Source organism: Bombina bombina, chromosome 3, assembly GCF_027579735.1.
Source record: "Bombina bombina isolate aBomBom1 chromosome 3, aBomBom1.pri, whole genome shotgun sequence".
NCBI classification, from domain to species: domain Eukaryota; kingdom Metazoa; phylum Chordata; class Amphibia; order Anura; family Bombinatoridae; genus Bombina; species Bombina bombina.
This window is the reverse complement of record NC_069501.1, coordinates 490,461,020-490,482,951: the sequence shown is the minus strand read 5'-3', so window position 1 is coordinate 490,482,951 and position 21,932 is coordinate 490,461,020.

The following is a 21,932-nucleotide window of genomic DNA, read 5'->3' as shown; positions in this document are numbered from 1 at the left end:
ACGTTAAATAACCAGCTTTTACAAATGGCTGGTTAATGCTACTGTGAGCTCATGCCCTCATGAGCACAAAGCTTCCATGCAATGCTAACACAAGGTCGCATAAGCATTGTGCTTTACTTGTAATACCAACGCACATCTCAAATATCCAGTACAAATAATGTGCATTTGTATGCTTTTCTGATTGGTTGGCATTATAGTGGACATTGGGGAATTATGTGCTCGGCCTCGAACGTACTTGAGAGGACAGAGGCTAGAGGGACCGGAGTCTGATCTGAGGTCTGATCACTTCTTCACATAAGACTTTCTTCTATTCACCTCACCTTACCTCAGCTCATTGTCCAGTATTTGTGTGGAGGAAAGCTAGCAACCCTTTAAGTGGTGTCTCCAGGATTTTCTTACGGGGAACTTTCTGTAGGGATACAGATTAAAGTGATATGCAGCCAAAAAGAAATTCTTTCATGATTTAGAAAAAGCATGTAATCTTAAACAACTGTATAATTTACTTCTATTATCTAATTTGCTTCATTCTCTTGATATCCTTTGCAGAAAAACATATCTATGCTCAGGGATGTTGATTGGTAGCTACACATAGATGCCTTGTGTGATTGGCTCACCCATGTGTATTGCTATTTTTTCAACAAAGATATCTAAAGAATGAAGCAAATTAGATCATAGAAGTACATTGGAATGTTGTTTAAATTTGTATTCTCTGGGTGTCTATGCCACATATACATAAAAAAGCTTAGACTAATGTATTCAATCATTAACAACATATGTAAGTAGCCCACCACTAAGGGCATTTACTGAAGTGCGCTAATCCAACATAAAGTATTAATATTTCACATTCCAATGGTCTTCACATAGAAGAATATGTTCTCTTTATTCTTAAATACATATATATATATATATATATATATATACTTTCCAATATTCACTCCATGTGAGTAAAATAATGCTGCACTCACCGGTGATGAATATTGTCTTTTGTGTACAATAAAGAAACATTTTCTACAAGACCGGTGAGTGCAGCATTATTTTACTCACATGGAGTGAATATTGGAAAGTATATGTATTGTATATGCAGCACCACGGCAATTGGATTGTGACAGATGGAGTGCACCTTATTTTGAAACTATATATATATATATATATATATATATATATATATATATATATATATATAATTATACAACCCCAATTCCAAAAAAGTTGGGACAGTATGGAAAATGCAAACAAAAAGAGAAATTTGAAAATTCAATTCACCCTGTACTATATGGAAAACACATTATTAACACATTGGGGCCGAATTATCAAGCTCTGAATAGTGCTTGATGACCCTGTTTCCGTGCGAGCCTTCAGGCTCGCCTGGAACAGCAGTTATGAAGCAGCGATCTAAAGACCGCTGCTCCATAACTGGTCCGCTGCTTCTGAGGCTGAAGATAAATCAGCCTAATTATTTGATGTTTTATTTTGTGAATTTGTATTTTTGAAAATATACACTCATTACAAATCTGTTGATTGTAACACGTTCCAAAAAAGTTGGGACAGTTTACCACTGCGTGACATCACCTTTTGTTTTAATAACACTTATTAAGTGTTTGAGCAAGCAGAATTTTCCCTTATTCATCCATTATGCATGTCTTCACCTGCGCAACTGAACGTGGCCTTCTTGCCTTATTTTGCGCTTCATAATGCGCCACGCATTCTCAATCGGAGAAAGGTCAGGACTGCAGGAAGGCCATGCTACCACCCGCACTCTCTGCTTACGCATCCATGTGCTTGTAATCCGGGCAGAATGTGGTTTGGCGTGGTCCTGCTGGAAAATGCAGGGACGTCTGGATGGCAGCATTTGTTGCTCCTAAACGTATACATATCTTTCTGCATTAAAGGTGCCCTCACAGATGTTATGGAAGATTTCAGCTAGAATTACTGAACAGAAAGCGATACTATCTAAGTACTCAAAGGAACCCTGTTTCTATTAAAGGCGTGTGTGTCATGTGTGTTTAAAAACAATAACCTTTATTGGAACAATTATTAAAAATGGGTTAACTAAAAACGAACAATGCTGACAAAGAGTAAGCTGTAATAAGGAAAGGTAATAATAAATCCTGAAGTCTAATATAACCTCCAAACAAGATACAAGTGTGACACAGTGTTTCCACACCTAAATGTATCCTATAGTTAGGCAATAGTGTTGCAATGTTAAAGGCTTTATGCTATGTTCAGGGATTGCGTGATAAGAGAGTATCCCAAGCTTACTCTAAAGTATTGAGGGGTATATGTATCGTGTTTACATTAATCCACAAATATACTATTAAGATAACCCCCCAAAAATACTTAGGACTGGTATTAAGCTTAAAGGGACAGTCAAGTCCAAAAAAACCTTGATTTAACAATAGGATTTAAGCAGCTCTCATTCTATTGGCTGATTCATCATCCAATAGAATTAGAGCTACTTAAATCCTATTGGCTGATTTGAACAGCCAATAGGATTTTAGCAGCTCTAATTCCTCTTGGCTGAGTCAAATCTTTCAGCCAATAGGAATGCAAGGGACACCATTTGAATCACGTACCTTGCATTGAAGATTCAGTGTACGGCGGTGACCGTATGAAGAGGATGCTTCACACCGGATGTCTTCAGGATGGACCCGCTCCGCGCCGCCGGGATCAAGATAGAAGATGCCGCCTGGATAAAGATTGTAGAGGCCACCTGGATAAAGACTTCTCGCTGCTTGGATGAGGACTTCGCCGCCAGGATGAAGATTGAAGAGGCCGCCTGGATGAAGACTTTTCGCCGCCTGGATGAGGACTTCTCCGCCGGGATGAAGATCGTTCAAGCGGGACTTCAAAAACTGTGGATCGCCAGGGGTTAATGTTATTTTTTTTTTTTTAAATATATTTTTTATTGAAAAGCTCAATACAGTGTACATAACTTATAAAACTTCACATTTTACAATTTTCTAGTGTATTCCTGGCAGCGAATGCCATGCTTGTGGTTACTGCTGTATTTCGCAGCACCTTCAAATAGTCCTTGTCCATATAGGCTCTCCGGCCAGATAAACATAAACAAATGTGGATAATAACAAAAAATTATATAGTAGTAAACATGAATTAAAACTTCTGAAGAATAATGTAACATCTGCAGCCTCACAAAGAGGTCAACAAAAGAAAAAAAAAGAAAAAATATATATATATATAGGTTCACCTATTAATATAATACTGCAAGTTAAGGGTTGTGCATATTTTGTGGTTCCCTGTTTCCGAAGTTCTCCGTTACATGTAGCGTGTCTCTCCCACCCACACATGGTAGGTAAGTGGTTGTGTAATGTCAGTATTCCTATCCCCTTTCTGTGGTGCGTCATTCTAAGGTGGGCTAGTGTTGGTGGTCGTTGTCGGCCAGTGCCCATCGCTGTAGCATAAGGTCATGTATGTCTGCTGTACCCTGTTGGAGGTGGTGATATCTCTCAAGCTGCAACAGGGTGTCTACCTTTTTCCTCCATTCCACTATGGATGGGACTGTCCTGGTTTTCCAGTATTTTGGGATAAGCAATTTGGCGCTGTTCAACATAACCAGGAGCAAAGCCCTGCTCTGTTTGGTCTCTAGTTTGGGTAGTAATAGGTACAGAATCATTTTGGGGCTGTTGTGTAGTGGTTTCCCTATCGTACGTGCGATATGATAGAAGATATTTACCCAGTATAAGTCAAGTTTGGGGCAGGACCACCAGATGTGTGCCGGCGTGCCCTCTCCCCCACAGTCTCTCCAACACCTCCCCGAGGCTGTCTTGTATATGTGATGTAGTCTGCTAGGTGTGAGATACCATCTTGATAGGAACTTATAGCTTGCCTCCTGTACCCTCACAGAAATTGAGGCCCTTTTTGTAATCTGAAACGCAGCTTGCCACTTTGTGTCAGCTATCTCTATTTGTAGTTCTTTCTCCCATGCCCTTACATATGTTGGGAGGGTGTGGGTATCCTCTACTATTAACAGCTTATACGTCAGTGAGATGGCATGGGCCATGGGGGTGCCTCTCAGGCACAGGGTCTCGAAAACCGTTGTTTGCCTTGTGAACATGCTTCTATAACGGTGGGTTGCGAGGAAGTGTTTGATCTGTGAGTATGCTAGCCAGTTCATGTGTGCGCCCAATGTCGTTTCTTGAATATCTGCTAGAGTTGCAAGCTTGCCTCCATCTAGGAGGACTGAGAGTGTCAGATCGCTGAAGGGTGTTCCTAAGTCTACGTCTTTCCCCTTGTAGTTCCAAGGTATTTCAGGGTTCTGATACATGGGGGTTAGTGGTGCATGTGTGGAGGAAATTTTTGTTGAGGTGTGTTGGATTTTGTCCCAGTGCGTGTAAAAGTCTAGGAATAGTGGGTATGTGGAAATAGCCGGGGACCTATGTTTCTCTGAGACCCAGGCCTGGAGGCCAGCGTTTCTTGTAGAAAGTATGTCACAGTCCAATTGCACCCATTCCTTGTTGGGTTCATTGTGGCACCAGTCTAATAGTCTCTGTAGTGTGATGGCCTGTTTGTAGGTATGTATGTGGGGGACCCCCAAACCTCCTCTGTCTCTGGGGAGGTATAAAGTTTTCTTAGCTATCCTGGGCCTAATATTCCCCCATATGTATTGCTCCAGTATGTTCTGTAGTTTCTGTAAATAATTAGTCGGTAGCGGGATAGGAGTGGTCTGAAGTAGATATAATATTCTGGGGACTACGTTCATTTTAATTACATTAATTCTCCCTACCCATGATATTGTCTTCTTTTTCCAGCTAGAAAGGTCTGAGACTAACGTGTGCTCTAACATTTTGTAGTTAGCCTGAAATAGTACCTGTGGGTCTGGTGATATATAAATACCCAAGTATTTCATTTTAGTCTGTTGTGTTCGGAGTGGGCAGTCCTGGAGAGTCCCCATGAGCGCAGTGTTGTCATATGAGATGTTTAGTAATTCAGATTTCGTTATGTTGAGGTGGAAGTTTGATACCCGACCATATTCCCTGATCATGTCTAAAACTCTGGGCAAAGAGGTTTCTACTTTAGTTAGAGTGAGCAGGACATCGTCCGCATAGCGTGCAAGCTTATATTCGTTTAAATTCACTGTGATCCCTGAGATCTGGGTGTCTTCTCTTATTTTCTGGGCCAGCACCTCTATGGTTATGGCGAAGAGGATCGGTGAGAGGGGGCAGCCCTGTCTTGTGCCATTATAAATATACAGCTTATCAGATAACAATCCATTAACTTTGACCTGTGCTGCTGGGCGGCTATATAGTGTGAAGATTTGAGCTATAAAGGAATCGCTAAACTTCATTTTGTGTAGCACTGCTTTAAGGAAAGACCAGTGCACCCTATCAAATACTTTCTCTGCGTCTGTTGACACAAAAATCGACGGGATTTTGTGTTGTTGGGCATGTGTCATCAATTGTAAAACCTTTAGTGTATTATCCCTCGCCTCCCTCATGGGGACAAAACCCACTTGGTCCGGGTGTATCAGATTGGGGAGGTATTTATTAATTCTGGTGGCCAAGATCTTAGCGAAAATTTTAATGTCTGAGTTCAAGAGAGATATGGGGCAGAAATTCTCTGGCTTATTTGGAGTTTTGCCCTGTTTGGGTAGTACTGTGATATTGGCCTCTAACATGCGTTCCAGGAAGCCCCCTTCTTTTACAAGTGAATTAAATAAAGATACCAGAGGTGTGCATAGGTGGTGAATGAAGGTTTTGTAGTAACTAATTCCTAGTCCATCTGGCCCTGGGCTCTTGCCATTTAGCATGGATTTAATGGCAGCTATGATTTCTTCTTTTGTGATTGGCAAGTCCAAAGCCTCAGTGTCTTCCGTATTGAGTGTGCGTAAGGTCACCCCCGCCAGGTAACTGTCAATTTCATGTTGGTCACAGTCGTTCCGAATGTTATATAGTGAACCGTAATATTGTCTAAATGTAACATACATAGTAACATAGTAACATAGTAGATAAGGTTGAAAAAAGACTGAAGTCCATCGAGTTCAACCTATACAAATCTAAAATACTTACAAAAAGCTCCAGTTAAGCTTAAATAACCCCATTAAAATGTGACCCATTTAATACTAGCAATCATATCCATGAATTTTGTTTATATACAGAAATTTATCCAGACTATTTTTAAATGTATCTATGGTATTGGCATTCACTACCTCCTTTGGTAATGAGTTCCACAATTATATTGCTCTTACAGTGAAAAAACGTTTCCGTTGCAGGAGATTAAATCTCCTTTCCTCCAACCTTAAATTATGACCTCTTGTCAGAACCAATTTTCTTGGAATAAAAAGAGCTTCTGCCATCTCTGTATATGGGCCTTGAATATATTTATATAAAGTAATCATGTCACCTCTCAAGCGCCTTTTTTCTAAAGAGAACAGACCCAGTTTGGCTAGCCTCTCCTCATAGGTTAATTTCTCCAATCCCCTTATTAGCTTTTTGGCCATTCTCTGAACTTTTTCTAGTTCTGCAATATCTTTTTTAGCAATCGGTCCCCAGAACTGCACTCCAAACTCAAGGTGAGGTCTTACCAGGGCTTTATATAATGACAGAATTATGCTTTCCTCCCTTGAATCAATGCCTCTTTTAATACATGCTAGTATCAATGCCTCTTTTAATACATGCTAGTATCTTATTAGCCTTTGAAGCCGCTGCCCTGCATTGTGCACTCATCTTTAGCTTGTTATCTATTACTACTCCCAAATCCCTTTCCTCCTGTGTTTGGCTAAGTCTTGTCCCATTTAAAAAATACATAGCCTGCTTATTTTTACTTCCAAAATGTAGAACCTTACATTTTTCCGTATTAAATCTCATTTTCCATTCACTTGCCAGTAGTTCTAATTTTAGCAAATCCCTTTGCAAAGAGAGTTCATCCTGCTCTGACCTAATGACCTTACTTAACTTCTGCAAAAATAGAGATGTCGCTATTTAATCCTTGCTCCAAGTCATTTATAAAAATATTAAAAAGAACAGGGCCCAGTACTGATCCCTGGGGGGACACCACTGATTACCTTTGTCCAATCTGAGTATGATCCATTTACTGCTACTCGTTGCTCCCTATCTTTTATCCAGTTATTTATCCATGAGCTAACATTTTCAGCTATTCCCAGTCCCTTAATTTTGTGCATTAATCTCTCATGTGGCACTGTATCAAATGCCTTTGCAAAATCTAAGTATATCACATCAACTGATTCCCCTTTATCTATATTTTTACTAACTTCCTCGTAGAATCTAATTAGATTAGTTTGACATGATCTATTTCTCCTAAAGCCATGCTGATTAGAACTCATAATCTTGTTTACACGAATATGCTCATCAATATAATCCCTTATAATCCCTTCAAATATCTTCCCCACTATTGATGTCAGACTAACTGGTCTATAGCTTCCTGGATCATCCCTGCTTCCCTTTTTGAAGAGTGGCACCACATCAGCTTTACGCCAATCCTGGGGTACCATGCCTGAGGATAATGAGTTTTGAAAAATTAAGAGTAAAGGTTTGTCTATAACAGTGCTAAGTTCACTTAACACCCTTGGGTGTATTCCATCTGGGCCTGGAGTTTTATTTACCTTAATATTTTTTAGTTTTTTCCTGATATCCTCTAAACAAAACCCAGTTAGTGGTATGGACTGGCATGTTCTATTCTGTTCCAAAGTATCATTCAATGGTTCCTCTCTTGTGTATACTGAAGAAAAAAACTGGTTTAGTACCTCAGCCTTCTCCCTGTCATTATATATTATGCTACCCTCCACACATTTTAATGTACCTATATTATCCTTCTTAGATTTTTTGCTATTTATGTACTTAAAGAACCTTTTAGGGTTAGACTTAGAATCCTTGGCAATTAATTTTTAATTTTCAATTTTGGCTAATTTGATTGCTTTTTTGCATGCTTTGTTACATTCCTTATAAATATTGTATGCTGAGTCTGTACTATTTTCTTTTAATAATTTAAATGCCCTACGTTTTTTCCTAATTTCTTTTAACACATTTTTATTTAGCCATAACGGCTTAGTTTTTTTATTTTTATTTTTATAACCATATGGTATGTATTGATATGTATATTTATTTAACAAATTTATAAATATTATCCATTTATCCTCTGTATTTTTATTAGAAAATACATTGTCCCAATTTATATTATTTAATGATTTCCTTAAATCGTTGAATTTTGCTTTCTTGAAATTAAAAGTCTTAGTTAAGCCTTTAAAACACTGCATATGAAAAGAGATTTCAAATGTGACCATGTTATGATCACTGTTACCCAAATGTTCTTTAACTTCTATGTTTGATATTATATCTGTATTGTTTGATAGCACTAAATCCAATATAGCTTTACTCCTAGTTGGCTCCTCTATTAATTGTGACAAGAAGTTATCCCTGAGAACATTTAAAAATCTATCCCCCTTAGCTGAATTACTAGTTTCATTGGCCCAGTTTATATCAGGGTAGTTAAAATATCCCATAATTACAGCACTGTTATTAGCAGCCTTACCTATTTGGATAAGTAGTTGAGTTTCCTCCGGGTCACTAATGTTGGGAGGCTTGTAGCATGTTCCTAGTAATATTTTTTTAGGATTTTTCCCCCCACTTTTTATTTCAACCCACAGGGTCTCTACATTGTCACTTGTATCATAAATATCTTCCCTTATTGTAGGTTTAAGGTCAGGTTTAATATACATGCAGATTCCTCCACCCCATTTATTATTCCTGTCCCTCCTAAATAATGTATACCCCTCTAAGTTAACTGCCCAGTCATGTGAATCATCCCACCAAGTTTCAGTTATACTGATAACATCATAGTCCACTTCTGCAACTAAGAGCGTCAGCTCCCCCATTTTACCTGTCAAGCTTCTTGCATTTGTTGTCATACATTTAATTTTCATGTGCTTTCTGCTGCTACTTGGTGTACTTTCCTCTATACTTTCTAATGTGACATTTCTTAAGTCATCCCTTCCTTGAGATATTAAGGGAGTGACATATTCAGACACTGATCTCTCTGTTCAATTTTGTTCTAATTGACCCTCCCCCCCTTTGCCTAGTTTAAAAGGTTCTCTAAACGTGCTACCATCCTTTCCCCCAACACACCTGCACCCATGTCATTCAGGTGCAATCCATCCTTACTGTACAATTTGTACCCTAGTGAAAAATTAGCCCAGTGTTCTAAAAAGTCAAACCCCTCATTTTTACACCATGTTTTTAGCCATGAATTAACAGACCTTAGCTCCTTCTGCCTAAGGTCTGTTAATTCCGCTATTTTGATGCTATCTCTGTGTGTGTCCCCCGCCGCATCCACAATCGTGTGTACATGTGTTGTTAGTTGTTGACGCTTCAACGCCTTGGCCAGTGAGGACCCTGACTTATTGTTTACATCGAAGTACTTTTGTTTCAACTTTGTGGCTTTGTGCTGATATTCCCTAATGTAGTGGTTATTGAGCTTGTTTCTAGCTTTAGTTAAATTTTTTAAAAAGGTTGGGGAGGTCGGGTCCTGTTTGTGTTGAGTCTCCCAGTATCTTATTTGAGAGAGGGTGGAGTTTACAAACTGCCTATCATTTTTAATTTTTCTTGCTTTGTGTTTGAGAAACTCCCCCCTAACCACACATTTGTGAGCTTCCCAAGTCGTAGATGCAGACGTGTCTGCCGGTATATTTTCCCGGAAGTAGTGTCCTAATGTTCCGTCTACGTCCGTCTGGACCAGGGGATTAGTTAGGACAGTTTCGTCAAGTCTCCACAGGAAGGAATGCGAAGGTGCACTTACCCAATTGACCGAGCACTTAACTGGGGCGTGATCAGACCATGTTATTGGCAGTATGTCAGCCGTCTCCACCATAGTGAGGCCTATCTGGTCCGTCACAATGTAATCAATTCTGGTGTATGTGTGATGTGGGTGAGAGTAAAATGTGAAGTCTGTAGCGTCTGGGTGTTTAGTTCTCCATACGTTGTGTAATTTTAGCAACTGTAATTGAGAGTTTATCGATTTTATGACTTTCAATGGCGTGCTTGTTCGTCCTGTTGAAGTGTCTTGTGTGGGGTCTAATGGTATGTTAAGGTCGCCCGCTACAAACAATACTCCCTTCATGTGCTCAAGTAATAGCTGTGTTACCTGCTTGAAGACCAGGTGCTGACCCTGGTTGGGCATGTATAAATTTACCAGTGTGACATGTGTGTTAAAAAGGAGCCCTATCACTATTAGGTATGTTCCTTTGGGGTCCTTCATGAAATGTGTTGGGTGGAAGTGGACTGTGTTTTTTATAAATATGCCAACCCCTCCTTTCTTAGATGGTCCCGAGGCCAAGAAGAAGGTCTTGTATTTATTATTTATGAGCCTAGGTTCCCTTCCCTTTTTGAAGTGGGTCTCTTGTATGAAGAGTAAGTCCCCTGTGGCTTTGTGTAGTTGGCGAAATGCTATTGATCGTTTTTCAGGGCTGTTAAGGCCTTTAGCATTTATAGTAATCAGTGAAAGGGTTCGTCCCTGCAACTCTCGTTGATCCGACATATTGCAATTCCCCCTGCTCTGGTGTGTTTTGGGGTGGAAGGTGTTATAGATCTTACCCAGCACTATAGGGGGTCGGGTGTCCTGGTATATGAAGTGTCTGTTGTTGAGTCTCAGTCACTGAGTTAGATGTGTATGGGTCGGGTATGTGATCTATTGGCGGCTTGTGCAGTTGTAGATGCTGTGGATATATTATAAAGAAGCAGCAAAGGGGGTCAGTCAATCACACAGGTAAACCTAGAACAAGGTGAGGGGAGAGTGTTTGCAGAATAACAACAAGGTAACAGTGTCAATCAATAAACAGTAATAACAGAATAATACTATATAACAGAATAGTACTATATGACAATTTAGGGCAGTATCCCCACCCCTAAGCCCGATAACTTAAGTGTTAATACAAAATATACAACCTGTAGCCATTCATAGTGATTGAGAGTCCCTGTGAGCCTGTGGGCGTGCAGTCTCTGAATGCCTGCAAGGATCAGCCGGGCCCGTGCATGCACTTGATACAGAGGCTCGGTTTTCAGAGTCTGACCGCATTCTGTCCTCTGAGGGCAGCTGAGGCCTGCTGCGTGGTCTTTGTATTGCCGTGTTACCTTCATCTGTGTCACCCGGGGGCTGGATATTGATCCGTAGGGATTCGCAAAAGTGTGGAAGATCCTCACTAGTTCTGTAGACAGCAGTGGTTCCTTCTCTTGTGGCAATGATGCTAACAGGAAAGCCCCATCTGTAGGGTATTTTCTGCGCCCGCAGGGCGGTGGCAATGTAGTTGAGATCTCTCCTTTTTTGTAGAGTAGTTGGACTCAGGTCGGCAAAAATCTGAATGTGGCAGCCTGCATGCGTAAAGTCCTGTTTCTGTCTGGCATGTTTGAGGATTTCTTCTTTGTTTTTAAGTGAAGGAGTTTAAGGATGACATCTCTGGGGGAGCCTTACGTGGCGGTTTAGCTCTCAGAGCTCGATGAGCTCTCTCAATTGGTACTTCTGGGGCACTGCTATCTCCTTTGAGGGTCCGGAATAGGTCTTGTAGACAACCCTCTAGGGCCGTCGGCTGTATGGTTTCAGATATGCCGCGTATCAGAAGATTGTTCCTCCTTCCCCTATTATCCAGATCCTCCACTTTTTCCAAGAGATTATGTATGGTCTCCTCCTGCTCGTATGCCAGGCGTGACATATGTTGAATATCATTATATGTTGTGTTGTGGTTTTCTTCTAGTTTTGTCACTCTTTGAGTTACTCTGGACAGGTCACGCTTCAGGTCAGAGTACCAAGTTTTAACTTCTGACATGATCTCTCTGACATCATCTTTGGTACAGAGCGGTCTTAGGTCTTCCTTTGTTAGCCCAGCCGAGCTGGGTGGTGTTTGTTTTGTTGCCTGTAATCCCTCTGCTGGTATAGTGGCATTGGGGGTAGAAGTGGCTGGAGATGGGAGTGGGTCCACTGGTTTCAAGTATTGCTGCAGCATTTTTGGATTTGTTGCTCCATCTGGCTTGTTAATGTTAGGTTTTTTTAAGGGATTTTTGGGTGGTTTTTTTTTTAGATTAGGGTTTGGGCAGCAAAAGAGCTAAATTCCCTTTTAAGGGTAATGCCCATACAAATGCCCTTTTTAGGGCAATGGGTAGCTTAGTTTTTTTAGATATTTTTTTTATTTTGTGGGTTTGAGGGGTGGGGGTTTGTAATGTTAGTGGGTATTTGTATTTTTTTTTTTTCACAAAAAGAGCTGATATCTTTAGGGCAATACCCTACAAAAGGCCCTTTTAAGGGCCATTGGTAGTTTATTCTAGAATAGGTTTTTTATTTTGGGGTGTTTTTTTTTAATGGGTATTAGAATAGGAATAATTTTTATTATTTTTGATAATTTGTTTGTTATTTTGTGTAATGTATTTTTTAGGGGGTGTTTTTTTTGTAGCAAAAGAGCTGTTTAACTTAAGGCAATGCCCTACAAAAGGCCCTTTTAAGGCTCCCCCAAAAGGCCCTTGGTAGTTTGGGGGGTGGGGTTTGTATACTGTTAGGGGGTGTTGTTAGTTTTTGTAGCAAAAGAGCTGTTTAACTGAGGGCAATGCCCTACAAAAGGGTAATTTAAGGGCCCCCAAAAGGCCCTTTTAAGGGTCCTTGGTAGTTTATTCTAGATTAGGCTTTTTAATTTAAAGGGTATTAGAATAGGAATAATTTTTATTTTTTTGAACTGCGCACCCTCAACTGCTATACTATTTTCGCAACATAAACAGTGAGGCTACTTACAGTATGTTAACATTAAGCAGCCATTCAACTGCTATGCTATTTTCGCAACATAAACAGTGAGGCTACTTACAGTATGTTAACATTAAGCAGCCATTCAACTGCTATGCTATTTGCGCAACAAAAACAGTGAGGCTACTTACAGTATGTTAACATTAAGCAGCCTCATTGTTTATGTTGCGCAAATAGGGTAGCAGTTGCGTGTGCACAGTTCAACTTCCAGCCTGAGTTCCAAGCACGGGAGCGTGCTGTGATTAACTTACATGGGGTGCATGATGAGGCTCTGATTGGCTGAAAGAGCTGCCAGTCAAAGAAGCCTAAGGGAAAATCATTCAGAGAGGCTGCATTGAATCAGGTAACGGAGCCTGACAAAAACGCTCAGTATTAAAAGTAGATTTGACATTGGAACAAAATAAGCATATCGATATGCTAGTTAGGAGAAGAGTTTTCATACTATGTGAAGTTATGGAAGTGAAATTACCATCACTTTAACTTGCATCTGTGGATGGAGCAGTGAATGGTGTTGACTAACAAAGGTTTATTAAAGTATTCCCGAGCCCATGTCAGGATATCCATTACAGACTCATGACGGATTTTGAGACAGTGACGTCTGAAGGGATCAGAGATTGCGCACATTCAGAAGTAATTTTTGGCCTTGCCCTTTACGCACCGAGATTCGACCAGATTCCTTGAAACTTTTTATTATATTGTGCACTGTAGAAGGTGGAATGCCCAAAATTCTACCGATTAGTCTTTGGGGAATGCTGTTCTCAGTTTTAGATTAATCGCTGACGCATCTGTTGGCCTCACATTACCTTCTTATTTTAACTTGTGACATCGTTATTAGTCCTAGATTGACCCTCTCCCAATTTAGGAATGTGTTGCAGTCATCAGATTAGAAATGTGTGTATATTATCAAAAATACATTAAATTTACAAAGTAAAACATCAAATAATGTGTTAATAATGTGTTTTTAATATATATAATATATAAATTGAATCTTCAAATTACTCTTTTTGTTTGTTTTTTTGCATTTTCCATACTGTCCCAACTTTTTTCGGAATTGGGGTTGTATATAGGTATAGATACAGTATATTTGCATACAAAGAGAGAAGCGCTCTACCAGGAACGAACAACAGCTCAGTGGCTTGTTCTATGGCGATTTACCACCCGGAAGCAGCCTCTTTTAGACCAGTGTGCTTTTCACAGAAGAAAACTTTCCTGAAGTATATCAGTCTGATCCCGCCAAGTAAGGTCGGTCCAGCCCCGAAATACCAGGCAATTCTCCTCTGAACAAGGAACATGACAACCCCAGACGATCGTTTCGGCCTCCTATGGGCCTCGTCAGTGAGGTGCAGCCACATTCCTCTAAGCACACTGGGCAAGGAGTCCACGTCTGGTTTCCCCCATCACCCATAGGGAGACTTCCCCAGGGTCATAATAATTTGCATACAAAGAGAGAAGCGCTCTACCAGGAACGAACAACAGCTCAGTGGCTTTTTCTATGGCGATTTACCACCCGGAAGCAGCCTCTTTTAGACCAGTGTGCTTTTCACAGAAGAAAACTTTCCTGAAGTATATCAGTCTGATCCCGCCAAGTAATGTCGGTCCAGCCCCGAAATACCAGGCAATTCTCCTCTGAACAAGGAACATGACAACCCCAGACGATCGTTTCGGCCTCCTATGGGCCTCGTCAGTGAGGTGCAGCCACATTCCTCTAAGCACACTGGGCAAGGAGTCCACGTCTGGTTTCCCCCATCACCCATAGGGAGACTTCCCCAGGGTCATAATAATTTGCATACAAAGAGAGAAGCGCTCTACCAGGAACGAACAACAGCTCAGTGGCTTGTTCTATGGCGATTTACCACCCGGAAGCAGCCTCTTTTAGACCAGTGTGCTTTTCACAGAAGAAAACTTTCCTGAAGTATATCAGTCTGATCCCGCCAAGTAAGGTCGGTCCAGCCCCGAAATACCAGGCAATTCTCCTCTGAACAAGGAACATGACAACCCCAGACGATCGTTTCGGCCTCCTATGGGCCTCGTCAGTGAGGTGCAGCCACATTCCTCTAAGCACACTGGGCAAGGAGTCCACGTCTGGTTTCCCCCATCACCCATAGGGAGACTTCCCCAGGGTCATAATAATTTGCATACAAAGAGAGAAGCGCTCTACCAGGAACAAACAACAGCTCAGTGGCTTGTTCTATGGCGATTTACCACCCGGAAGCAGCCTCTTTTAGACCAGTGTGCTTTTCACAGAAGAAAACTTTCCTGAAGTATATCAGTCTGATCCCGCCAAGTAAGGTCGGTCCAGCCCCGAAATACCAGGCAATTCTCCTCTGAACAAGGAACATGACAACCCCAGACGATCGTTTCGGCCTCCTATGGGCCTCGTCAGTGAGGTGCAGCCACATTCCTCTAAGCACACTGGGCAAGGAGTCCACGTCTGGTTTCCCCCATCACCCATAGGGAGACTTCCCCAGGGTCATAATAATTTGCATACAAAGAGAGAAGCGCTCTACCAGGAACGAACAACAGCTCAGTGGCTTGTTCTATGGTGATTTACCACCCGGAAGCAGCCTCTTTTAGACCAGTGTGCTTTTCACAGAAGAAAACTTTCCTGAAGTATATCAGTCTGATCCCGCCAAGTAAGGTCGGTCCAGCCCCGAAATACCAGGCAATTCTCCTCTGAACAAGGAACATGACAACCCCAGACGATCGTTTCGGCCTCCTATGGGCCTCGTCAGTGAGGTGCAGCCACATTCCTCTAAGCACACTGGGCAAGGAGTCCACGTCTGGTTTCCCCCATCACCCATAGGGAGACTTCCCCAGGGTCATAATAAATTGCATACAAAGAGAGAAGCGCTCTACCAGGAACGAACAACAGCTCAGTGGCTTGTTCTATGGCGATTTACCACCCGGAAGCAGCCTCTTTTAGACCAGTGTGCTTTTCACAGAAGAAAACTTTCCTGAAGTATATCAGTCTGATCCCGCCAAGTAAGGTCGGTCCAGCCCCGAAATACCAGGCAATTCTCCTCTGAACAAGGAACATGACAACCCCAGACGATCGTTTCGGCCTCCTATGGGCCTCGTCAGTGAGGTGCAGCCACATTCCTCTAAGCACACTGGGCAAGGAGTCCACGTCTGGTTTCCCCCATCACCCATAGGGAGACTTCCCCAGGGTCATAATAATTTGCATACAAAGAGAGAAGCGCTCTACCAGGAACGAACAACAGCTCAGTGGCTTGTTCTATGGCGATTTACCAACCGGAAGCAGCCTCTTTTAGACCAGTGTGCTTTTCACAGAAGAAAACTTTCCTGAAGTATATCAGTCTGATCCCGCCAAGTAAGGTCGGTCCAGCCCCGAAATACCAGGCAATTCTCCTCTGAACAAGGAACATGACAACCCCAGACGATCGTTTCGGCCTCCTATGGGCCTCGTCAGTGAGGTGCAGCCACATTCCTCTAAGCACACTGGGCAAGGAGTCCACGTCTGGTTTCCCCCATCACCCATAGGGAGACTTCCCCAGGGTCATAATAATTTGCATACAAAGAGAGAAGCGCTCTACCAGGAACAAACAACAGCTCAGTGGCTTGTTCTATGGCGATTTACCACCCGGAAGCAGCCTCTTTTAGACCAGTGTGCTTTTCACAGAAGAAAACTTTCCTGAAGTATATCAGTCTGATCCCGCCAAGTAAGGTCGGTCCAGCCCCGAAATACCAGGCAATTCTCCTCTGAACAAGGAACATGACAACCCCAGACGATCGTTTCGGCCTCCTATGGGCCTCGTCAGTGAGGTGCAGCCACATTCCTCTAAGCACACTGGGCAAGGAGTCCACGTCTGGTTTCCCCCATCACCCATAGGGAGACTTCCCAGGGTCATAATAATTTGCATACAAAGAGAGAAGCGCTCTACCAGGAACGAACAACAGCTCAGTGGCTTGTTCTATGGCGATTTACCACCCGGAAGCAGCCTCTTTTAGACCAGTGTGCTTTTCACAGAAGAAAACTTTCCTGAAGTATATCAGTCTGATCCCGCCAAGTAAGGTCGGTCCAGCCCCGAAATACCAGGCAATTCTCCTCTGAACAAGGAACATGACAACCCCAGACGATCGTTTCGGCCTCCTATGGGCCTCATCAGTGAGGTGCAGCCACATTCCTCTAAGCACACTGGGCAAGGAGTCCACGTCTGGTTTCCCCCATCACTGACGAGGCCCACAGGAGGCCGAAACGATCGTCTGGGGTTGTCATGTTCCTTGTTCAGAGGAGAATTGCCTGGTATTTCGGGGCTGGACTGACCTTACTTGGCGGGATCAGACTGATATACTTCAGGAAAGTTTTCTTCTGTGAAAAGCACACTGGTCTAAAAGAGGCTGCTTCCGGGTGGTAAATCGCCATAGAACAAGCCACTGAGCTGTTGTTCGTTCCTGGTAGAGCTCTTCTCTCTTTGTATGCAAATTATTATGACCCTGGGGAAGTCTCCCTATGGGTGATGGGGGAAACCAGACGTGGACTCCTTGCCCAGTGTGCTTAGAGGAATGTGGCTGCACCTCACTGACGAGGCCCACAGGAGGCCGAAACGATCGTCTGGGGTTGTCATGTTCCTTGTTCAGAGGAGAATTGCCTGGTATTTCGGGGCTGGACTGACCTTACTTGGCGGGATCAGACTGATATACTTCAGGAAAGTTTTCTTCTGTGAAAAGCACACTGGTCTAAAAGAGGCTGCTTCCGGGTGGTAAATCGCCATAGAACAAGCCACTGAGCTATTGTTCGTTCCTGGTAGAGCGCTTCTCTCTTTGTATGCAAATTATTATGACCCTGGGGAAGTCTCCCTATGGGTGATGGGGGAAACCAGACGTGGACTCCTTGCCCAGTGTGCTTAGAGGAATGTGGCTGCACCTCACTGACGAGGCCCACAGGAGGCCGAAACGATTGTCTGGGGTTGTCATGTTCCTTGTTCAGAGGAGAATTGCCTGGTATTTCGGGGCTGGACTGACCTTACTTGGCGGGATCAGACTGATATACTTCAGGAAAGTTTTCTTCTGTGAAAAGCACACTGGTCTAAAAGAGGCTGCTTCCGGGTGGTAAATCGCCATAGAACAAGCCACTGAGCTGTTGTTCGTTCCTGGTAGAGCGCTTCTCTCTTTGTATGCAAATTATTATGACCCTGGGGAAGTCTCCCTATGGGTGATGGGGGAAACCAGACGTGGACTCCTTGCCCAGTGTGCTTAGAGGAATGTGGCTGCACCTCACTGACGAGGCCCACAGGAGGCCGAAATGATCGTCTGGGGTTGTCATGTTCCTTGTTCAGAGGAGAATTGCCTGGTATTTCGGGGCTGGACTGACCTTACTTGGCGGGATCAGACTGATATACTTCAGGAAAGTTTTCTTCTGTGAAAAGCACACTGGTCTAAAAGAGGCTGCTTCCGGGTGGTAAATCGCCATAGAACAAGCCACTGAGCTGTTGTTCATTCCTGGTAGAGCGCTTCTCTCTTTGTATGCAAATTATTATGACCCTGGGGAAGTCTCCCTATGGGTGATGGGGGAAACCAGACGTGGACTCCTTGCCCAGTGTGCTTAGAGGAATGTGGCTGCACCTCACTGACGAGGCCCACAGGAGGCCGAAACGATCGTCTGGGGTTGTCATGTTCCTTGTTCAGAGGAGAATTGCCTGGTATTTCGGGGCTGGACTGACCTTACTTGGCGGGATCAGACTGATATACTTCAGGAAAGTTTTCTTCTGTGAAAAGCACACTGGTCTAAAAGAGGCTGCTTCCGGGTGGTAAATCGCCATAGAACAAGCCACTGAGCTGTTGTTCGTTCCTGGTAGAGCGCTTCTCTCTTTGTATGCAAATTATTATGACCCTGGGGAAGTCTCCCTATGGGTGATGGGGGAAACCAGACGTGGACTCCTTGCCCAGTGTGCTTAGAGGAATGTGGCTGCACCTCACTGACGAGGCCCACAGGAGGCCGAAACGATCGTCTGGGGTTGTCATGTTCCTTGTTCAGAGGAGAATTGCCTGGTATTTCGGGGCTGGACTGACCTTACTTGGCGGGATCAGACTGATATACTTCAGGAAAGTTTTCTTCTGTGAAAAGCACACTGGTCTAAAAGAGGCTGCTTCCGGGTGGTAAATCGCCATAGAACAAGCCACTGAGCTGTTGTTCGTTCCTGGTAGAGCGCTTCTCTCTTTGTATGCAAATTATTATGACCCTGGGGAAGTCTCCCTATGGGTGATGGGGGAAACCAGACGTGGACTCCTTGCCCAGTGTGCTTAGAGGAATGTGGCTGCACCTCACTGACGAGGCCCTCAGGAGGCCGAAACGATCGTCTGGGGTTGTCATGTTCCTTGTTCAGAGGAGAATTGCCTGGTATTTCGGGGCTGGACTGACCTTACTTGGCGGGATCAGACTGATATACTTCAGGAAAGTTTTCTTCTGTGAAAAGCACACTGGTCTAAAAGAGGCTGCTTCCGGGTGGTAAATCGCCATAGAACAAGCCACTGAGCTGTTGTTCGTTCCTGGTAGAGCGCTTCTCTCTTTGTATGCAAATTATTATGACCCTGGGGAAGTCTCCCTATGGGTGATGGGGGAAACCAGACGTGGACTCCTTGCCCAGTGTGCTTAGAGGAATGTGGCTGCACCTCACTGACGAGGCCCACAGGAGGCCGAAACGATCGTCTGGGGTTGTCATGTTCCTTGTTCAGAGGAGAATTGCCTGGTATTTCGGGGCTGGACTGACCTTACTTGGCGGGATCAGACTGATATACTTCAGGAAAGTTTTCTTCTGTGAAAAGCACACTGGTCTAAAAGAGGCTGCTTCCGGGTGGTAAATCGCCATAGAACAAGCCACTGAGCTGTTGTTCGTTCCTGGTAGAGCGCTTCTCTCTTTGTATGCAAATAGATACAGTATATACATATATATATAGACAGTCCAGCACTATTTTCCTTTTCTCTCTCAAGGAGTATCACTTTTTGCAATTTTACTCTTAGAGTGCACGTTTGCCTTGGAGGCCTGCCATCCTCCCATACAAAGTTTCCAAAAAGTAGATGATGGCAACAGCACAATCTTTAAAAAAAACTTCTTCTTTATTTAGAACAACATCAGGATAAAAACATAGCGACGTTTCGAGCCTCTTGGGCCCTTCCTCATGTTTATTTAAAAATAACAGTGGAATGTTAAATATTTACAGCAGATACTTAATTAGATTCTTTTAAATAATAAAAAAAAATTCAATATAAATATTGCATAAAAATGATTTTACATACTTTCAGCTACTTGTTTGCAAAGGGCTCCAATGCACTTATATATATGTTTTTATATGTATATATGTCTGTAAATACATATATACACATATAAATACATATGTACACACATATAAACACATATATATATATATGTTAATATTCTATTAAAAATTTATTAAATGTAATTTTGATGTTTTTTGTGCAACTTTTTTCACTTGCATAACAGTCACATAATCTCGAGCAAAGGCGTTTACTTTAAATACACAAGCTACTTCTGACGTGCGCATAGAGCCACAATAAACCCCTGATCGCTTGAGTGCAACTGCTAGCGCACCACTCATTATCTAGCCCTTAATGGGAAATTAGCACATTGTGTATATTAATAGCTCATAAGCTAAAATACTGACTCCAAGAGGGACTACAACTTATGCAAAACAATCTACTAGTAGACATGTTAATATTTTGCAAGGTGCAATATAGGCAAAAAAGTTGACTAATTTCCCTTACATGGAAAGAAGAATATTTTACCTATAGCATAGCCTAGTCTTAATCTTTCCTGCCTCAAGAATTGCTTAATAACATACTTTGCTAGACTAGTAGTAGGGATGGGTGAATATGATATGATCAACATTCAAAATTTAAAACAAATGTTTATATATTTTTTTCAATCAAATCGAATATCCAATGTTTATCAAACATTCTAACATTCTAATTTCAAATTTTGGTTTTCTAATTTTAATTAGCATTCAAATTTTATATTTATTTTTTAATATAAAATCAAATTTTAAAAAGCTAATTTGAAATAATGCAAATCCATCTTGATTTTGAATGTTCGTAATATATTGAATATACACATTTGAGATTCAAATGTTATATATTTGAACTATTATGAACATTCGAATTTGAAAGCAAGAATCAAATTGAAAATAGTATTCGAAAATTGAAAATAATATTTGATTTTTGAATTTTAAAGAATTGTTATTCGATTGTGTAAAACAGATATCCAAAGGAATATTCGTTCTACCATTTGAATTCCAATTTAGCCACATTTGCCCATTCCTAACAAGTAGTATAACATATATCATTGTCAGAGTATAGCATAAAGGCAGTATAAAGGTCAAGCTTATCAATAAACCCCAACAAGATGAATTTGTAGCTCTAGCAATAGTACCTATTGTGGGACCTGGCTTTCAATCAGGGGCGAAACTACAGGGGGTGCAGAGACCGCAATTGCTTAAAAAATAAATAAATACATTTTTACAATAAAAAAACGTAGACCTGCCACTGCCTGCACTGATGATATGTGAGTGTGACATGATGCTTCACTAGTGTCTCTGACTACAGGGGTTAGGGTTTCTGTTTTACATATTGGTGTTTATGTGTGTGTGTGTGTGTATGTGTGTATGTATGTATGTGACTGTGTGTGTATTTATGCATGTATGTGTGTGTGTGTATGTTTGTGGAACCAGCAAATTACAGATCTTGTTACTACAGCATGGGGGGGGGGCAGGGGGTAAACAGTGTCAGTCTATACAGTACCACTATATACAGTACGGGGGGGCTGGACCATGTCACAGACTACTGTCGTCACTTTATAAAGTACTGGGGCAGGTAGGGTCAGGCCAGCCATCTCACCGACAGATTACAGACTGTGTCACTGACTCACTATATACAGTATTGGTAGGTTAAACAGTGTCACTATACAGGGAGTGCAGAATTATTAGGCAAATGAGTATTTTGACCACATCATCCTCTTTATGCATGTTGTCTTACTCCAAGCTGTATAGGCTCGAAAGCCTACTACCAATTAAGCATATTAGGTGATGTGCATCTCTGTAATGAGAAGGGGTGTGGTCTAATGACATCAACACCCTATATCAGGTGTGCATAATTATTAGGCAACTTCCTTTCCTTTGGCAAAATGGGTCAAAAGAAAAACTTGACAGGCTCA